The 20,496-nt window shown below is 40.0% G+C and overlaps 1 protein-coding gene across 1 annotated transcript in view; it reads left to right on the top strand.

Moving 5' to 3' along the window:
- Positions 1–8,973: 8,973 nt before the first annotated feature.
- The window catches only part of SPOPL (speckle type BTB/POZ protein like), a 38,684-nt gene continuing 27,161 nt past the window's right edge, over positions 8,974–20,496 (top strand). Inside the window, exon 1 of the mRNA XM_049803460.1 lies at positions 8,974–9,209. The gene's annotated coding sequence lies outside the window, so the exon portion shown is untranslated. The remainder of the gene's footprint in view (positions 9,210–20,496) is intronic.

The raw sequence follows: 20,496 nt of genomic DNA on the forward strand, positions 1-20,496 counted from the left end.
TTCTATGTTTATAAGATCATGGCTTCCTTTGACTCTCTTCATTTTGAGGAGGTGCTGCTGTTGTCTTCTGTTAACTTAAAACTTGCAGGACTGAACAGATGTTTTAGATGACAAATCTGATCTTTGACTGTGTTCTTACTAGACATTTTTTAGTTTCAGCCGTGATTGCCAATGACTTTGAGATAACACACTTCATGTTCAAGTTTTTGTTGGCAGTTACAGGCAATTCAAGGTATTTATCCAGGAGAAACTTATTTAACTTTTTCTTTTTAATAAACTACTTTATATGCTTGTAAAAACACCTTGAAATATTAAAATTCAAAGGATATAGAAAATCCCAGTTCTTAATTATGCAACTGAAGTGCAAGATATCTGTCTGGTCTGGTAGCTACCTGATCTTTAACACCAGGGCTCACTAGGAAACTATTATTTACATTTTCTGAATTTAAATACGATAAGTTGTAATTGTTCCACAGTGAATTCCTGCTTTTTGGATATGACCATTACTGAACCGGCTTCTATACCACTATGGATAGTTCTGTTGAAATCAATAGAGATTCTCAGGTATAAAAAAAGCTACATGAAAAGATCAGATTCTAAACTTCAAGTATTTAATGTAAAGTAGTCAAAGTATAAAACAAGAAAGAGTCAAAAGAAATTAAGCAACTCTGAGTTGCAAAAAAATTGGGCTTTTAGTATATCCATGGGAAAACTATGAAAAATTCTTTTTTAATGAATAGATCCAGAATGAGACCTGCATGTAAATATGCTGTATCATGATGTATAATTACTGAAAATCTCACATCTTTCCAAAACAATGGTGTCAATAGACTGTTTTTAAAAAAAGAAGCTACTTTCACCTTTTGATAAAACTGGGATTTTGACCTTGTCTAAGCGTACTGTGCATAAGAGTTTACTGTATAATTTTCTTCACTAATTAGGATTTGTGTTATGTAAATTTGGTAAAGAAGTTGAAAGCTAAAATCTCAGTTGAAGTTTGCATCCAATTACAGTATTGCAGAATGATTTTAACACTGTTTTATCACTATATATCTCTTATGCCAGAGAAAATCTGACTCAGAAGACCATTATCTACTTTAATCTACCTTTTCCTGACCAGCAGTTTTAAGCTATCTACACAGACAGAACATCTCCATCACTGAGTGATACACTCTAGTCACACTACTACATTTTTCATCTGAGCTTTTGCTCTAGGAATAGGATACTTCCATGCTGGCCTCTCGAATCCCCGAGCAAAAGGAAGCCATTCAGCTTATAAATTATAATACGTCTTGAGACACAAAATGCTTGCCAGCAAGGAGAAATGAACTAGATGAAAACATCAACAGTGCAAAATCTGTGCTAATGAGAACTACAATACTTAAAGCACACACTGATAGGTAAAAAGGTGTAAAATCTAAATAGATGGCAAAATAAATAAAAATAGATAAGAAACCCCTGTATTGTCTTAAAATGAAAAAGTTGGCTATGTCAAAATTTCAAATATCAAGCATAACTCTATTAGAAATCATCACAGGGCTGTTCTGTGTTCTCAGCTTGGTATTTAGCATTTGTATTGGTATCCTTCCAATAATCCTGAAAGGTGTTTGAATCTTTTCTTTTTTTCTGGTATTCAGGATATGCTATATATCCTTATTTCTATACATAATGAACAGTGAATCACTTAATATACACAATTCAGTGAGCCCCTACCTTTTCAGCAAAACTCAGGAACCATTCTGCTTAGAAGATTTTCCAATAGAAACTCATACTTACTGCACAGATTACTTTAACTACTATTATACACATATATTATTATATACATATATATGTAAGTATTGATTATTATCTAGTGTACACGGTCCAGTACACTTTTAAATTAACTTTATTTGGAGGATAGCTGCACCCTTAACATTTTAACTACTTAAACTTTATAAAGACTAGATCAATTATAGGTAATAGTAGTGAATAAAGTGGTGTAAATTATGATTTTGGTGGGATAGTGAAATTGAAAAATTAGAAAAAAACAGCCAGTAGAATGCTTGCATTTCTCAGAAAATATATGAAAAAAATAGTAATTTATGGTCAAACAAAAATACTTTTTGATACACAGTAAAAGCATGTTTCGTTTAGGGGTTAATTAACATTCTGAATATATAGAGGTCAACTTAGGTATAAAACATGAAAGCATGAGCTTTCAATTTAATATTTCTCCCGAAATCCATTTTTCCCATATGTATTATTTCCTACAAAAATTTGCACAATGGAGGAAAAAAAAAAGAAAAAGAAAAATACAAGATTTTGGGGGGTGAAATACACAGAATTGAACAAAATAGGCAATTGCATGTGTACCTCATAAATCCATGGGTAAAGTATATCAATTGTGCAAAAATCAGTAAATATCCAGCTACCTGTCCTGTATATTTGGCAGGTGTAAAAATAAGCATTTACTGAAATGACAGTGCTGGTTTATTTTAGTCATTATTAAAAGTTATATATTTAGTGCTCCATGCTAAAAATGTTAGGTTTGCAACAAATGACAGAAGAGTTCAGTCCTATAAAATGCTAACTTAGAAGGAATATTGGGCTTTTACTACACAGAGACACCTGAGCCATGTGCTGTCATGAAACTCAAGAGAATTTGGGGAATACTGATGTTGAAAAGTACTCTTGTGAGTAGCATAATCAAGGATTTTGTTTATCAGCTAGGAAGCAGGAGGCCATTTCAAGAGGCAACACCACAGAATCTCAAAAACAAAAAGGGTAATAAAGTTCAAAACAACTTGTCTTCCTTACATTCTGAATTGAGGTGTGGGTTTTCCCCTCTAAATGTGCCTTAGCAACTTGATCTTCATTCAGTGAAGAATCTATTGATTCTTCTGTGAATCTATTTTTATTCTCTCTGAGCCAACTAAATTATGTTCAGATGCCGGTTTTATCTGAGTTTATAAATGATGACGTTTGGGGCCCACATAAAATTCAGAACTTCATGCTTGTTCTTCCCTCTGTGAAAGTGGCTTCTAAAGGCATTTTAAAAGTTACTTGGTACTGAAGTGAGGAAAAGACTATGCATTTGGCTTCATTATCAAATTTATGAATATAAGCCACAAAGCAAAGTTTGCTCTTTGTTGTTGCTTTCTGGTATAAAAGGAAGTTTCCACACTCTCTGAAACAAAAAGTCTGTAGAAGGGTACACCCCTTTGTGTTTCATTGCTTTTTGGAGAGCAGAAGGGAGTAGAAGAGGAAAGATTTGGCATTACATTTAAAAATACAGGGTTTAATTTTACTTTTCTTTGGGAAAGGAGAGGAATCCTGATTTGCAAAGAATATAAAAGAGGCTTTCTCCTCCTTTAGCAAGATCTGAAAAGAATCTATTGAATTCACCAAAAACCCTATCTTTTCCACTAGAGACTATTACAAAAATTTTTCCACATGTAGGAATGTATTTAGTTTCTAAGTTACAGCCTGGGAAACTATATTTCTAAAGAAATCTGAACACAGCACAATGGCTGCTGTAGATCTTGTTTTTAATTGTATACACAGCCACTAGTACTGATTCCACTATTTAGACTGCCTATCACTTCTCATTATGAAAAAAACTCTCATTATACACATGTATGTGGAGGGGAGAGGGTTGTTTAATTTGAAAGACCTGTAAACGTGTCATGATGGCAGCAGGGAACTTGGAACTTGGAAGCAGTAGGAGCTGTCAGGTATTGTGTCTTATTGAGCATGTCAAATAATACCACTGGTTTGACATCTTATTTGTGATCCTCAGTGACACTGCAATGGCAGTGAAGAGAGAGTAAAGTAGAAAGAACCTGGGACACAGCACAAAGTTATAGAGTCATAGCTGTGGAGTTGTAGCAAATATGAATGAATTCAACAACACACACAGGAAAAATAAGGAAAACTGTGGAAGATTTGTAGGGGTGGATGACTGAAAGGAATCTGGGAATTTTTTTGACAAGAAACTGGTGATAAAGTGTTAGAGAAAACTGAGAAGAAACTAACCAAAGATGGTCAGCAATTTGCAGCCCACCATTCTGCAGAAAAATTGATATGTGGTGCTGCAACAAGTCTCTAGTGAGTATCCTGCCATTATGCATTGAAGAAATATCCACAGGAAGATATGATACCTGCTTTGAACTTCTTACTGTACATTTTAAGATGTACCAGTGAATAGAGCAAACACAGAAAGAGAAACTGAGGGAAAGGAGCATGACAATACAAAGCAAATTCTATTTAATAATTCTTTTTTAACACTATTAACATACAAGCTTCCCTTGAACTAAAATGTGTTGCAAAGCTGACTAAAACTGTGTGGGAAACATTTGTCTCTCTTGTGAAAGTTTTAAAACTCAAACGTTTTCACATTTCACATTTTGCATGAAAATCTTTTAAGTGTTTGTTTATTTGTTTTTAATGAAAGAAGAAAGGGAAGCTCACACAGAACAGCTGCTGAGCTGAGGCAAAGATTGGAAGTCCCAAGTTCAAGTCTCTACTAAAATTAATGTTTGTTTATATAAAGCATAAACAGGGAAGATTCTAATTGCATATCAGCCAGTAGTTTTGTGGTTAAGGTTTTATCTGTGATGTGAAAGACACAGATCAAAACTCTCACTGAATCAGAAAAAACAGAGACTTGAATCTGACTCACCCAACACTGGTAGGCTCTTTGCTATAGCCACCAGAACATTGTTTATTCATACAATCTCACCCTCCTCCCTCAGAAGAAATTGCATCTTTGCTAAAACCTTTCTGCCAAAACTAGCATATAATTTACAATGAAGAGTGCTGGTTTCAAAACATTGACCTTTTCAAGTGAAGACCCATTCTGTTGAAACATTACTGAATAATTTTAGAGCTGTATCAGTAACTTGTAAGAAGTTAGTTGTTTGTTCAGCTTAACAGGTTTTATTATTTCCCTTTTCAGGAAGAAAATCTAGAAGGAAAATATAAAAAGAAGTTAAGGTGGAAAAGTCAATCTAAATTTGGTAATGCCTTAATACCCTGGAATTTCAAACTCCAAAAATGAATTCAAATTCTGAAGCCACTATATTATAAAAAGACTAAAAACTTCCCTGCTGAAATTTTATACACTTTTAAAAGATCCATAAATTTGTGACTCATATCAGCTAGATCAGGGTTTGCATTTACTTAATGCAAAATCACCCGTACATCTTGTCAGTACATTTGCAATGTTGTTTGCTTGCTCTTTGAAAAGTAAATAGGGTAGAATAAAATAAGATATTATGGATTTATCATGATTCCTCCAGAAAGCACTCTCATTTGAAGAACAGACAGGAAAGGAAAACAGAAAGTATGTGACACTAACACCGTCTTGGGTTGTTTGCCATTGATTATTCTAGCATAAGTTAAAAAAATAATTAACTTGACTTAAAAAAAATAGATGAAATTAATATTCTTGTCTTGAATTGCTTTCAAAAAGCTTATTTTAGTGATATAACCCTGTAGTGAATCTTGAAAACATATTGCAGCAATGTGCTCATGTGCGTGTGTAGGTGTATAATGTTTCCTTTCACCAAAAAGATCTCAAAGAGGTTTATAATGAATCTGTTATTAGGATATACAAATCCACCATTGAAGTGTGGCTACCTATTGGGTAGAGAATGACTTCCACTTGTAACTTCATCTTGCAAATCATTTAAATGCATGTTTACATATGCAACTACTTCCCTTAAATCTGTGGGACTGCTCATATGCCTAATACTGAAAACAATCTATTTTACATGCTCTGAGAGTTAACACCATCATGTATAGCAGCTGAATTCAAACAGTTCACCTCATATCACAAAACAAGGGTGAGGAAATCTGGTCAATAGCCTAGAATAAATTCTCTCTTTCAAACAGAAGCACAGGAAATTTTGTGTTTAATATACAGCAGACAGAATTTGTATTTTGAAGTGTTTATCATCTAAGGTGTGAAGTCCTAACAGCCTGAAACTTGATCACCTTGGAAAGAGGAAAGACTGTGTTGCCTACCCAGATTAGAGCACTTAAAATCTCCAAATAGTAATCCTTTTACAACTACATGTTAATATGCTTCCTTATTCTTTATAACAGCATTCTTAAGTAAAATTATTCTATACAGAAACCCCTAAGATTCATTAGGTAATATGTTTGAAAAAGTCAGCCTTCAAGGAGGGCTCCAGATTGACTGTAGTATAGAAATATTATCAGTTGGACTAGATGATCGTTGCAGGTCTCTTCCAACTGAAATATTCTGTTCTATTCTATTCTATTCTATTCTATTCTAAGGACTTCCCAATGAAGGATGGCACCACCACAGAGCAGCAGAAACATTGCTCTGTCCCAGTGGAAGCTGGGAGGAAAGAAGGTCTACAACAGTGTTTTTCTTCTTTTGGCTTTAATCTCTTTTAGACAGTAAAGTAACATAGCACATTTCCCTGAAAAGCTTTGAAAAGTATAAATATCCCCAGGTTTCTGGCAGAAAGTAGTGTATATTGTAAGACCATATTCCTGTGGGTCCTCCTGCCTGGTTTGAGAAAGTATAATTTAGGGCATTCACTCTGGACCAAGAAAAGTTTGGTCCTCCCTCTGGTCTCTGCCAGAATCTTTGTTACATGTGCTTAATCATTTCACCCTGTCTTGTTTTTTCTCTACCATGTTCGGTCCTGTCTAATTAGATTACAAACTCTGTGTTTGTCTCATATGTTTTGTAAAATGTCTGGCATAAAGGGCCACTTATCTCAATTGACCCACTAAGTGCTGCCGTAATGCAAATAATACTGATCCATCCTGACATGACAGTATTTCACCTTAATGTGACACAAGGGGCTGGTACTATATAATGCACTATAATTTAGCACTGAGAGGAGAAAAAAACTCAGGGTACAAAAATGGGAATATAAGGGAGAATAGCAGGGAATAGGACAGAACAGTGGATGAAAAGTCCAGGAAAAGAAATTAAACTTCTGTTAAAATCAACTGGAGGCTCCAGATCTGGGAAGTCTTAGTTGCTTTGCTTGGCAACAATTTACATCCCCTTCTGTGGCATTTGCCCACACACACAAGAATATTATATATCTGAGGATGAGCAAAAGAACTTTTCAGCCCAAGGGATGCATGAGCTGTAATCTCACCTTTTGTCTGCTGACAAATACGCATGTTTTTTTCCCAGCTTCTGTTAATGATCCATCTTCGCAGACTTTCTCTAGAGTAGGGATTTAAGCAAGATGGTAGTTAGTTACTACATACAAAGATTCACTTGGCTCACTGCTTTTCCTATGTGCTAATCTACTCTATTTAAATTGTTACAGACTCTTGGGTTAGAACTAGGAACGCACCCCTGATTTCCAGTAGCAAAGACTGAATTCTATCTCGTGAAAGAGTGGACATTTTTCACTTCCCATTTGCAAGTGTCTCCAAGCACTGAACCATTCAGCTCACAATACCAAGAATGCTGATAGTCTGTCTTCTACTTGTGTCTCATACAACTGACAAAGGTATACTGCTTCTTCTAAGTGATGGGCCATATAAAAGGTAACAGCCTAGTCCTCCTCCAAGCATCCTGTTCTAAATAGAGCTAAATCCAAGCTAAATAGAGTAAGTCCTGGCTGTGGCTGTAAAGCTATCTATCTCCCACAAGGACTGGTATGAAAAAGAATCCAAACAAACCAAAAACGCTGAGCCACCTGAAAATACAGTGCAATGTTGGACAGGTTCCTGAAATAGTTTTGAGTGAACTAGTAATACCAAAAGCAGTATGGCCCTGCCAGTGCAGTTTTCCTCTGCAGGATGAATTACCCAGGGCACTGTGCCTCACTAATGCAGTTGTATTGATTTTGAGACCTTGCTAGCTTGGGTATCCTTACGCAGCACAATGCTGTGTCTATGTATTCTTAGCACTCATTCTCAAGGGAGGCAATTAAGGTGTCACTGAGTCATAATTGTCTTCATGGACAACATTTTCCTTAAAGCCCTGGCCCTTAGAAAAACAAAACAAAACAAAACATAACATATTGCTTAAGTTCTATTTCCAACCCTCCACAAAGAAGTTTGCAGTACTGTATATGGAATTTACATCATTTATTTTTAGAAGCAGCTAGGAAGACACGTCAACGATTTAGAGAAATTCATTTCACCCGGGCTAAAGGAACCAGATCTGACAGACAACTCTCAAAACTGCTGGGCGGTGAACATATGTGGGAGGGAACAGAAGCACCCCAGTCAGGGAGCTGTTCAGCGAGGGACTCAAAGCCCACGCCAGTGCCAGAGAGGAGCATGGAGCAGGTCTGTGCGTCAGGTAAGATACTGAGAACCCAACAATCAGCTCTGTACGTGGGGGAGCAGTTACCGAGGGCTGGGTTTTGTCAGGTCCTAATACCTGGTAACAGATGGAGCTCACGAGTGTCACTTTTCAGGTTAACTTCACCTGAAAAAAAAAAAAAAAAAAAAGTCCTCAGAAGCCCCAAGCGTGAACCAGTCGGTGAGCGGGGGCGACGACCGGGCACTTCTTTCAGGGGAGCACTCCCGTCCCCACCGAAATCTCAAACGACAAACCCCAGGGCTCCCCCCGCCCCCGGCACCGCCTGGCCCCTTCCTCACAGAGGCTCCCCGCCGCCTCCTCCGGACACCACTCGCCTGCCCGCAGCCTCTTAGCCCCCCCGCCCGGTCCCCAAACAGCGACGCGGGGACAGGAGACAGTATGTGTGTGTGTGGAGAACGGGCGCTCAGCCCGCCCCTCCGGCCATCGCCTCAAGCCCCCCCCTCAGCCGCCCAACGGCCGAGCCTCGCGCCCCGCCCCCGCGCCCAACGGCCGAACCTCGCGCCCCGGCCCCGCCCCCAACTGCCGAGCCTCACGCCCCGCCCCCCGGGTCGCCGCGGAGGGGGGGTAGGGGAGAGGGGGCGGGGCCTGGCGCTAGGGCCCGGATGGAAGCGGCGCGGCGCGAGGCGGCGTGACCCCTCCCTGCCCGGAAGTGCGGCGGTGGCAGGAGCGGCGGCGGCAGCAGCGGGGCCGTACGGGAGCCGCGAGGTTGCCGTGCGCGGGGGGGGGGGAGAGGCGGCAGCGGGTCTCGGCGCGGGCAGCGATGCGGCTCCGCCACCGCCCGGCCTCGCCGCTTCCGCCTCCCGCCGGCCACCGGTGACCGTCACACCTTCCCCCCCCCCCCTCCCCCCCCGGCAGTATGAGACCCTCCGCGCCGTCCAGCCAGCGCCGCGCTCCGGTACGTACCACCCGGGGCCGGGGGGGTGTCTGTGTGTGTTTGTGCTGCGTGTGTGTGAGGAGGAGGAGGAGGCGGCGGCGGCGGCGGCCTTTGTTGTGGTCTCCGCTGCCCGGCGGGGCGGGCCCGGGTCCCCCTGCCCGGGGCAGCGGCCTGCGGGGCCCTTCCCTCGGGCGGCGGGGAGGCCGGTGCTGAGCCCGCTCCGCGCCTCGGGTTTGCTCTAGCGAAGCCTCCCGGCCCTCGGAGCCGGTGCCGGCCCGGCCCGCACCGAGGAGGATTGTGGCGGCTGTTGTTTCCACGTATGGACTCCATACCTCGGGCAGGACGCGCTTCGTAGTGGTGCTCCTGCAGGCCCTGGCGTGAGCGCTTTCGGCTGCGGGAGGCGTCCCTACGAGACGGTCTTTCGCGTTTTATTTTCCCCGTGTGCTCTCGCTGCCCTCCGCTGCGATGTGACAGTTTGTTGTGGGAAGTCCCCGTCTCGTAAGGAAAAAAAAAAAAAAAAAAATAACTGGGGGTTTGGCTCCCTTCTTGGGGCCTTGGCAAACTTTCGGGGACGCTGTAGGAGCAAGTGAATAATGTTTGAAAGCTCACGCTTGATTCATCTCTGCTGCGTGCACCATTTTATACGTGGTCAGGAAGTCGAGTTGACTAACGCCGGTTTTCACCTGATGATGTCATCTACTGAAATTCATTGGAATCCGGTGAAATTTGCATCATGTTAAGGCTGTTTGAGAGCAGAAGTAGTTGAGAGAGAGCATAAGGAACGGGGAAAAAAGCAAAGCAAAGAGAACAGCGTGAGCGCTCTTGATGAGTTCACAATATTTTTTTGACTGCAGGATACTCAAATCAACAGTTTATTTTAAAGCGTGGCTTTTCTTTGTGAAGGTATTCTGAACTTGTTTTCTAAAATGGTGTTAAGAGTTATAAAAATAGCATTTGAACAAAAAGGATTGTTTCTAGCCTCCTGCCAGGAAGAACAATCTGTGAGAGTCAAGCTGGGTCATTCTTTATTCTTATCAGTTCTGCAGAATGCATTATTTTGATAGATATCCCATATGGTTAGAGGAATTTGTACCACAGTAGTGCTGAAGCTGAGCCATTTGTATGACCGCCAAGGCATTTGGTTTAACCGTTAAAAAAGGTTTGGTTCCTTCTTCTGTTTTTACCCAAAACTTTATTATTTCTGGAAATGAAACCCCCCTTTTAGAGGAACACTTAGCAGTCACTGTCACTTCTGAAAGTAAATTACCCAGTTTCTCTATCTGGGCCTCCTGGGATGTGTGACTAGGACAAACGTAAATGTTTGTGAAGGACTTCCAGTGTGTGTCTACTGCCTAGTATTTTCCTCCCACTCTGTAAGTGGATATTTGCTCGGGAAAGGGAAAATAATTTTTAAACAATATGCCTTTTGTATATAAAGCTGCAAACATGGCAGGCTTTGGTACATCACCAGAAACTAGTTTTAACTCTCTTCTGGAAACCTGAGATTTCAAATATCCAGAAATATCCTTGGTGTTATATTGCCTTGAAACAGCTTTCTGCCAAACTTTTGACTTCGGTACTTTGCAGTCTGCTTTTAAACTGTCAGAGAAAATAAAGAATTACATTCTGAACTTGCGTAGGCGTTGTGAGCTACTTGTTGCTATTAAAAACTTGTATATGCTATGGACAAATATAAAATGAATTTGAAAACCTACCAAGTTTTTTCTGGCCTAATCACTGATTTCAGCTGTCAGTGCTCACACTGCTTGCAGTTCTTGGGTGTTCAGTTGAAATCACATATTATAAAACTACTTTTTTCTCCCTTTTTTTTCCCATATGTTGTGTTTATCTGTTGATTTTTGTGCCTTTGAAAGCACCTAAACATAAGCATACAGGAGAGATAATGAACCCAGTTGTCATGTCTCTTCACATCTCTACCTTTTCTGTTCACTTTCTACATCTTACGCCCTTGCAGGAATGATTGTAGTTAGAAATTTGTCCTGTTTAATTTGTTTCCAGATTCTGGGGTATGCTCAGAAGTAGGCTTCTGTGTGTGTCTTGCATTACAAAACTACCCCATCCCGCTTTGTTTTGGTGGTGGTTTTTTTTTTTCCTGTTGATAAGTGGGTATTTGTGGTATTTTTTTCTCACGGTTTTTGTGACAGGCTCATAAGCTTCTTATAGGCATTTCTGTCTCTTTGTAAAAAGCAGTCTACAACATGCTGCCCTTTCTGCTTCCTGTGTATTTGGCAAAACATGGCTAAGATTAAGGAAGTCTAAATGAGATTGTTGCACTCATTAAAAGCAGTAACCTGATACTTGTAATCATAAAATCCTGTGATCTTGAAAATACTGTGCCCTGGATCAAAGCGTGAAGACTTTGAAAAGTGTCGGTGTTGTTCTCTTCCCACTTTTTTTTTTAGGTCTTCCTTCACTACTAATGTTAAAGCACTTTGCCTTCTTAAGAGTCACAGTTAGGGCTTCCTTAACCATCCTCATCAAATCAGCTAATATGCCACACAGGCAACTAATGATAGGGCCGCAAAACCATGTACCGATGTGCGAATTGCATCGTTTCAGATGTCTGCTAGCTTAGTGAAGTTGGAGGGACACGCAGCCCTCTCCTGACTCTGCAAAGGTCATCAGACTGAGGAGGAAGAGCAGTTGGGTAGCCAAACAGGCTCTGTGTTTTGTCATGTGTGTCCTGGGCCCTGCGTTTTTAGGCTAAAATAGAAGGCCCTTGCCTCAGTGGTTGTCTAATGCCTGCCCCATCATGTCAGAGGTGTGCTGCTCTCCAGGAGGCTTTCATACCTTGGCTCTTGATTCCCTTTCCTCTCTCTGCAAAATGCTTGCATATTTACAAGAAACTTCTTCCTTGCTTTGATTTCTTGAGAAACTTTGCTGTTTATGTCCTTATGACACTTTGTTTCTATTCCTTTTTGTACCACCCATATCAAAAGGACTCCTGTTGGAGTTGTCCCTTGAAATGGAAGTAGGAAATCTCTCCTTCAGTTTGTGCTCAGTACTTAGGGGAGAATTGTTGTGACTGTGTGAGGGGTGGAGCTATTTTCATAGTGGCAATTTAGATGTTGTAGTAGTTGTTGCTGAGAGAAGATGGTCGCTTGCCCTAGTTCAGTGGGTTTCTTGAGTAGTGTGTATACTACGTTATAGAGTGTGTATTGCTTTGCGTACATGTTTCATTTTTTTGGTCATGTTTTAGCAATTCAATTTGTGTGGTGGGGCTGAGTTTTGGCAGGAGTATAGTTCAGTATTGGAGCGAGGTTAAAAAGAAAAAACCCTCAACTCTTTTGATTCCATTTTACCTGAGTTTAATAGCTTTCCGATGTGGTTTTTGGTAACCTGGTTTAAAATTACTCTTTGTCAGCTATAAAGGGTTTTTTATGTTCTTTGTAAGGAATCACTTTGCAAGCATGCATGTATCTGTCAGTGTTGTTGTGATCAGTGTTTTGCATATAGCATTTAGGAAATGTAGTGGAAAGTGAGATACTCTTTCAGCTGATTCAGAAACTCATTGGCATGGAATAATCTAGAGAGCTCACATGTACAAATTCCCTTAATTAGATTACTTGTCCTTGATACTGCCTTGTATCTCCCATAAGCCATTTATCATTTGATTTTTGTGGAAAATATTACACTTGCCACTTTTCATTGGTTACTTGTCTTTTTCTGTGGAAATCATCAAAAATAGGTGACATAAACCAAATGTAATCTGTTATTTCCAGAATTTGACAGTTGCTTTAGTGAAGAAAGCTAGTTTCTTTTCCATGCTGCTTCTTCAGAGATTAAAGATGGACTAAGTGATTTCAAAGTGGGCTTCACAGAAGGTTGAATGCTAGGTGAATGGGGAGAAGAATTTCTGTGTTGAGCCCTCACGTCTATAAAAGAGGCTGCTCTATGTACTTGTAACCTTTTTTAAGCATTAGAAATGTCTAGCATGCTCTCCCTTGATTTTGTTGCTGAATATATAGAATGAAGCTGGTGGGTTTTGTGAGCACGTGCAAGATGGTAACTTCTTGTGTGTCCCTGAAGGTTTTTTGAGGCAATTTTTTTTAATTAAACAAACTTCAGATCTCAGCTCACTTAGCTGATAAGCATTATTTGAAGCTGTAGTTTGATTGTACTCTTGCTGTAGGATTGCTTTAGAATAGACAGCTGGTCTGCCTTTAATTAGTGGTACTTTATCAGTTTAGTAGTGAACAGTCTGTGTCAGTTCCATCCACCTTCAGTTGTGTGACATTTGCTCTTTGCACTACATTGTGACTTGACTTCTTAAGTAGTTCAAAGGTGAATTAACATTTGATGTGTAATTTAACTGGCTGCTTTACAGAAAGAAGAAGCAATTGTGTGCCAGGGAGAACACAACAGAGTAGCTCTTGGCGTAGGCAGTGCTGTGGCTCATGGAGTAAATGTCTCCAGTAGTTGGGAAACTTCCAAAGTTCATGGGGTGGGAACCTCTTACTGTTGTACCTGCCTCTGTTGTGCAGTGGAGAGGATCACTGGGTGAAACTTGGGAGCCAGGCTTTCTCTTGGCCTCCTTCCTAGTTGTTTCTTTAATGTTTATCCCCTCCCAAGAGCTCACTTACCAGTTGGTCAAGTCACTTGCAAAATCAGTTCATAAGTAGAGTTATGAATGGAGATGAAGGGAATGGGGGGAAGCGATGACTTGCACTTGGCTTCTTTCAAATGGCTTGTTTTCTTGTGTATTAAATGTTTGGAAAATTAATTAGACTTGGGTATCTCTAAAAGGGTTTGGGGTTAGTTGCATCAGCTGTTGCTTCCTGAACAACTGAAATTACGTGTAGGTGCAGAACTCATTCTGGCCTGAGGAATAGCTGGTATAACTTTCTCCTCTGGTGTCATACTTTCTAGTTCTCTGTTCCATGTTGACTTTCTCTTCGGAAAACTACTTTTCCCAGAAGTTTTAATTTTCCTGGCTTTTTTTATTCATATTCAGTTTCTAATTGATGGATCTGTTTTCTCCATCAGCATGGCCTGTAGCCTGTGAAGGACAGCCATTTTCAATATTTGGAGTTTAAGTAAAAAAATCACTGGTTTAAGTTGAAATAAAATCTAAATACAAGTCATTTGTTGCTTTGAGTGCTTAATGCATTAATCTAATGATTCAGATTAGCTAATAATCTCTTAAAATTCTTTAGAGGAGGCACTTGTTTACTGTCTGCAGCATTTAACACAACAGGGCTCTGAATTACTTAATCTGTAGACATTACCTCAGCAATGAAACAGCACTCTTTGGTGGCAATTTTTCTTAAATTTTAAAACAGATGGATTCCTTGTTAACTGAATTTAATTTCAGTCACTCGTTTGTAACCGAAACTCTTGAAGATAAAATCAGAACTGTTTTGTAATGAATTTAGATAACGAGTGCTTAATATAGTTTGCTTCAGGTTCTGGGATGGAGCAATATATAGTGAAAATATTAAACTTTAACTCCTTTTCATGAGCATCATATGTACCAGGGGGTCACATTGATGTTTACATATCAAATTGCATAACTGCTCTTGTAACAGAGGACAAAATGCAGTCATTTCAACTAATGTGTTGTGTCTGTGTTGTGTGTGTGTGAAGTTAATTGCAACAATTATTTGCATACATCTGGATTTGTACCTATTTTTAGGTGTTTTTCAGGCATTCAGAAAGTTCTGCTTACAGTCTGTATGAACTGATTTAAAGACTTGAGTCATACTACATCAGTTCTGGAAATGTTATACTGGAAACCAAATTGTCTGAAATCTCTAGCTTCTTTGGGTAATTGTAGGTTTATATAATGTAATACATTGCTGCACTGACTGTCAAAGTTGGTGTGATCTTACTCTTAGGTCTGGTGCTGTGTTTGGCATATGGTGGTTTCAGGGTAATAGAATGTATGAAATCTAGTTTTGATGTTGTTTTGATCTCCCTGCAGAATATGTCAAGGTAGATTTTGCTCTTTACTTATGTGCATATAGCAAATCGACTTTTTAAATTAAAAATGGCAGCGGAAGAATATTTGTGTTGCAGTGGGTGATACAGTTTATAAGAAACTGAAACTTCTTGCACTGAAGAGGTTTGCATAAACACATTTTTGCAAGTTTTGCAAAATACTCTTGGCAGGCGGTTGATCTGAGGAAGAAAAAAAAAAAGGTAAATGGAAGACTTGAATTAATAGTGTTACATCCCATGAGAGGTTTCTGATTAGGGGAGTTCCTGTCTTGCTTTTGGCAAAAGATGCCTTACTAATAGTGTTCTCCTGAAGTGTGGTTGTTTGGGGTTTTTTTGAGGCAGTGGGGAGGAGGAAAGCGTGACATAAGTAGAAGTGGAAGAAAAGCTTACATAGGCAGTAGCCCACTCAAAACTTGTACATGGTAAACTTTGTATCCAGAGTTAGTTGCTATGATTAGTTACATTAATTAGATTATCAAGCAAAATCAACCTTTATTCTGTATTCAGTAGTTTTGAATACTGTTTCACAGGCCAGCATAATTTTTAATAATTTAAATACCAGTTGTGTTTGGAAGTCTGCCACCCCCTCCAACAGTTGTGAGACTCCGCTCACTGAGTGGTGAGAGGAAAAAAATAAATGGCAGTAGCATCATGAAATGTTAGTATGGGTAACTAATAAATTATAGTGTCTAAGCCTTCACAGAAGTTTTCAGAGTCACCTGTAAAGGACGGGCTCATCACTTGGTGTTAGCTGACTTCTTGATTTCCTGATATTAAAATGCATTTTTTCCTTCTGTTTGTTTTTCTTTTTTGTGAAAGCAATTTTCCGTGGCTGCACCACAGGCATTGCACTGCGCTACGTTTAGGCAGCCTCATCGGGATGATTCACAGCGGGGTTATGTCTCATGTGGATGGAGGCAAAAAGCAGCAGACTTGCGTCCGCTTTTGGTCTGCCTTGTTTGACAGCACTGAGGATGAAACCAAATCTATTTACTTGCTATAACCAGTGGAGGATTTTGCAAGCCCAACTGTGCTAGGGCATCAGCAAAGCAGGAAGGGATATTTGGCTTATTTCAGCGTAGATGTCAGTGGGCGATTGCCTGGGCGGTCTGCAGCCTGTGCAGCAGGCTTTCTGGAGGCACGGCTTCTGGTAATAGGACAGCTGGTTGCAGTAATAGTTCATGGTGTGGTGGTTTGTGGAGTATGTTGCCAGCAAGAGCCTCTCGAAGGCAGCTGAAGCAGCTTATGAAAAGAGAGTTTGGTCTGGTAGAACATACTGCCTTTTATCAACCCTTTTGTTGCTTTTGTCAGACTGAAATCTGCTTAACCATGCCTGGATTAGCTGGGCCACCTCAACAGCCCTACACCAGCCTGTTTGTGTTGTTTACCTTGCTGCTGGTTTTGAACTTTAGTAAAACAGTCTACCTGTAGAGGATCAAACTGATGGCATAAGAAGGCTGTGCTGAGCGGGGGAGGGAAAAAGTGAGCAAACATCCTGTTCAACAAGGTGTGGGTAAGATTTTACACACTCACACCTTGATAACTAGGGCTTTTAGCAAGACAGCATTTTTCCTATAGTTGTGAATATAGTCTTAGGCCTCAATTTAACCCTCAAAGAGTTCGCACGAGTTTTGTCACGTGAGCGGATGACATGTTAACGTTTTGGAGAAAGACCTCTAGCAGGGGAGCCTAATGTGGATTATGCTGCACCATCCCCTGCTCCCTTTCCCTCTCGCCCTGGGTAAGCAGTCCCAGGTTGCGGATCGAGCAGTGAGTTCTACAGTCTCAACTGCTGGAGAAGCAGTGGGGCTTGGTGTTCTTGCAAAGCAAGAAGTGGTTATTGCTGAGTAGTCTTTTCTTGTGAGGCATCAAATGGTTCATTGGAAACTGAAAGCTATAGAAGTTTTTAATGCGTAAACTAATTTTAAAGAAGTAACACTTGTGAGGAAAAAAAGAAGTGAATACTACTTTTGGTCTTGGGACGTACCTTTCTAATACATAATTTTACAAGCTTACAGCTGCTGAGTTTGCTCAACTTCTCTCTCTAGAGAGTTAAGAAATACTTTGAAAATTTTCTTCTGTCTTGAGCAAGCAAGACTGCTGTAAGTGGGAAGAGTTGTAGGAAACTGCAAAGGTTTGAATTACTTTTAGTTGTGGAAGAGGGATCTTAAGCAGATTATTTTGGAATTGTTCTTAAATCCAGAAGTATAAAAAAAACAGTATCTGGATGTTTTTGAAAGAATAGAATAGGAGAAATTGTGTACTTGTCTTTGAACTTCAGAAACCAGTCTCTATTGGACTGAAGTTGGGACATCTTATGGATCCCTTTCAACTTGAGATATTCTATGATTCTGTGAGCTTCTAGAATTCTCTTATTTTACTTCTGTGGGTGTGAACCTGTTTAGCTGCAGTTCAAGAGTGAGATGTCAAGTCTTGCTTGCCTTGATGGTGGATTTCATCAGGTCTTCATAGAGCTATGCTTTCAGAGATTCCCACTTCATATTTGCCAAAGTGAGTCAGTGTGCAGCTCTACCTCTTGACCTACCTGTCTTTCCTAGGATGTTGTCAAATCAGGTGTTGTGGATGAAATTTAATACCTAGGCCATTGAAATTAGTTCAGTTTCAAGACTGTTTGGGTGAACTAGCATCGAATGCAGTTTGGTCCTCTGGCAGAATTGAGTTTGGGGGTTTGGAAATAATGTGAAGGGGTCTTTCTCAATTTCCTAGCTTCAAGTATCAGTTGTTTTTTTGCATAAAGTGTAATAATCTTTGTGACTGGTTCAGTATGAGGCATAGAACAGGCCTGAGATGAGCTGTACCTCTCAAAATTTCTATGAAGGTGCAGCTGTGTGCACAGATGTGTCTAGTTTGCTGTGATGGGTAACAAGGCAACAAATGAATGATCAACCTCCCCTCCTGGTAACATCAGTGAGTATGAGCTTTTGGCTGCTGAAAGCAGTTGTATCTTTTCAGTGTGAACTTTCCAGTTGATAATAATCTGCAGAGGTTAATGAGGAGAGCATTATGGTGCCTTGCTCTGTACAACTGCAGCAAATGAAAGCACCTGTCTTCAGAGAGCATAGTCCAGTGCTTTTGACAAATCTTATGAATATAAAAAGAAAACTAAACCAAAACACCCCAAACTAACTGTGAAACTACTGGAGAAAGATATTCTTTGTTACAACTGAAGTCAACTTTTTGTTGTCTGATATGGATATTTCTGTTCTACGTGCAAAAATGAGAGTCAAGACTAGTATTTTTAATTCGGTGAACTCTTGTTTGTGTGTAACTGAAGTATTTAGGGAAAAAATGTCTTCATTTAATATACTTTCACGTGCCAATGATTTGTTTGAGTAAGTGTAATGGAGTGAAACTAAGGAGGGGAAAAGATCGCTTTGGCTGCATACCAGGAAAAAAACCCAACAGCAATAGATTATTTGAATAGAATAGCTTCTTAAGAGGAATTGTGGTGGAAATACCCATCTTTTGGGTCCTATAAAACTAGACTGGGCAATGAAATTGAAATATGCTGTAAGAAATAATCTTGTGTTTCTTCTCTAGAGAAATCCATAGACGACTCCTGTAGGGAATGGTCTAGGTTATCTAATAAGGAGTGCAATGGGTTTCTTATATTACAGAACAATAATGCAAGGCTAATGCTGAGGGATTTTTATTAATAAGCTTGGCTGATGTAAATTAGACAGTTACATTTCAAGCTCTACTGGGCACTAGGTTCTCTCTCAGCTGAGGTAAAATTCAACTTTATTTTTCAAAGGCTTAGGGTAGGAAGGAAAAAGCCTGAAAACTACATGTCCTCAGCTTTACAGGTTTTACAACTAAAACTATAATCTTGCTAATTTTGAGCTGCAGACTTCCCATGTTATCAGTTATAGCTACAACACCACCCTTCTGAAAAGTTGGGCATTTCACGTGCTGGGTTTTACCTTGCTGGGGCTCTTCTGCTGGAACCACTTTGAGGATGTGCTTTTAAATTCTGGAGTCTTAGTTGCAGCTATTTTAAGATGTGTCTGACCCCGGCTGCCTTCCCTGTCTCTGCTGGAGTTTACTGTCCCTGGAGCAGGGGTGACAGGGGATGTATACGTAGTTTCTCAGTTGTCACGACCCGGTAGTATTTTTTCTCACTGGAGAACTGTGGAGAGGGTTATGAACTGGGTTGTGGTGTGGGTGCCGAGGTCTGTGTGTTTTTTCTGGCTGGGCGGTAGCTTCCAGCGGAGCTGGTGGATGGCAAGGGTGAGATCTTAAGCTTAAAGCATGTAGGAGCAGCCAGAGCTTATGATTTAAACCCCAAAGCTGGTTATGGTTTGTGTAAGCTTGGTTGCTATTGTGTGCTTCCAGAGCAAATATATACTTAAATAAGCATTTCTTAATACTATGTTCCAAAAAACCCAAATTCCTTCCTTTTAACTATTACAGACCTCTCACTACTTCACGAAGTTTCATAGGGTTTTCTGGTGTGTAGCCCAACTGCTATTCCCTGCCGCTTGCCCAGAAAAGGAAATATTTTGTATGTTAGAAGTACTACAAATAATGTAAAATGTAGTATATCCTCAACCTGTAGTTTTTCTAACTTCGTAGGGTGGATATATATGACTGCAATTGTTGAAGTATTAGTAATACTGTTCACTCAAATGTTGCAGTGATAGATAGGGATTAAATTCAATAAACATTAAACACCCTATTTAAATTTTATAGGTATATCTTGAGTCTATTTTCAGAGAAGCAAATGATGATACTGAACAAATTGGAGAACTGCCTAAGCTTAAACCTTTCAAATGTCAGTTATTGTGTTGTGTATCATCCAGCAGAAAATTTAGTTTAATAGTTATATAGGAAATATGCAGCTATTCTTTCAAAAAGATCAATTGTGAAGAGATGCAAATCCTGCTAATTAAGAAATGATCCTATCTTTTACAAAGTTCAGATTTTTTTCCTAGTAGTAGCGTCTTATGAATTTTTGTAAGCATAATCAGCTTACAAGACAAACTCTTAAACAGAAAAAAAAATATGGTACATTTCTCTCTTCAGCTGGATATTTTTTTAAGTTTCTGAGATTTGGTGAGAAAGATAATGTCTCCTGTGTGGATCTGAGCAGCATTCAAGCGAGTTTAATCAGCCACAGGATTTTCACACTGCTGGATAAGCATGACCTGGGTGATGGGTGGCTGTCACACAAGTCCTTCCGTGACCAAGGAGAACGGGGCATGAGTTTCTTTGCTCTTAAACAGCTTGGCCTTGGTAAGTTGATGCTACCTAGAACTGCACAAGTCCACTGGAGCATTGCTTCAGATGTGGGTGTGCAAAAGTACCTTAGTCTTAGGCCTTAACA

This window comes from Accipiter gentilis, chromosome 1 (assembly GCF_929443795.1).
Source record: "Accipiter gentilis chromosome 1, bAccGen1.1, whole genome shotgun sequence".
NCBI lineage: Eukaryota > Metazoa > Chordata > Aves > Accipitriformes > Accipitridae > Astur > Astur gentilis.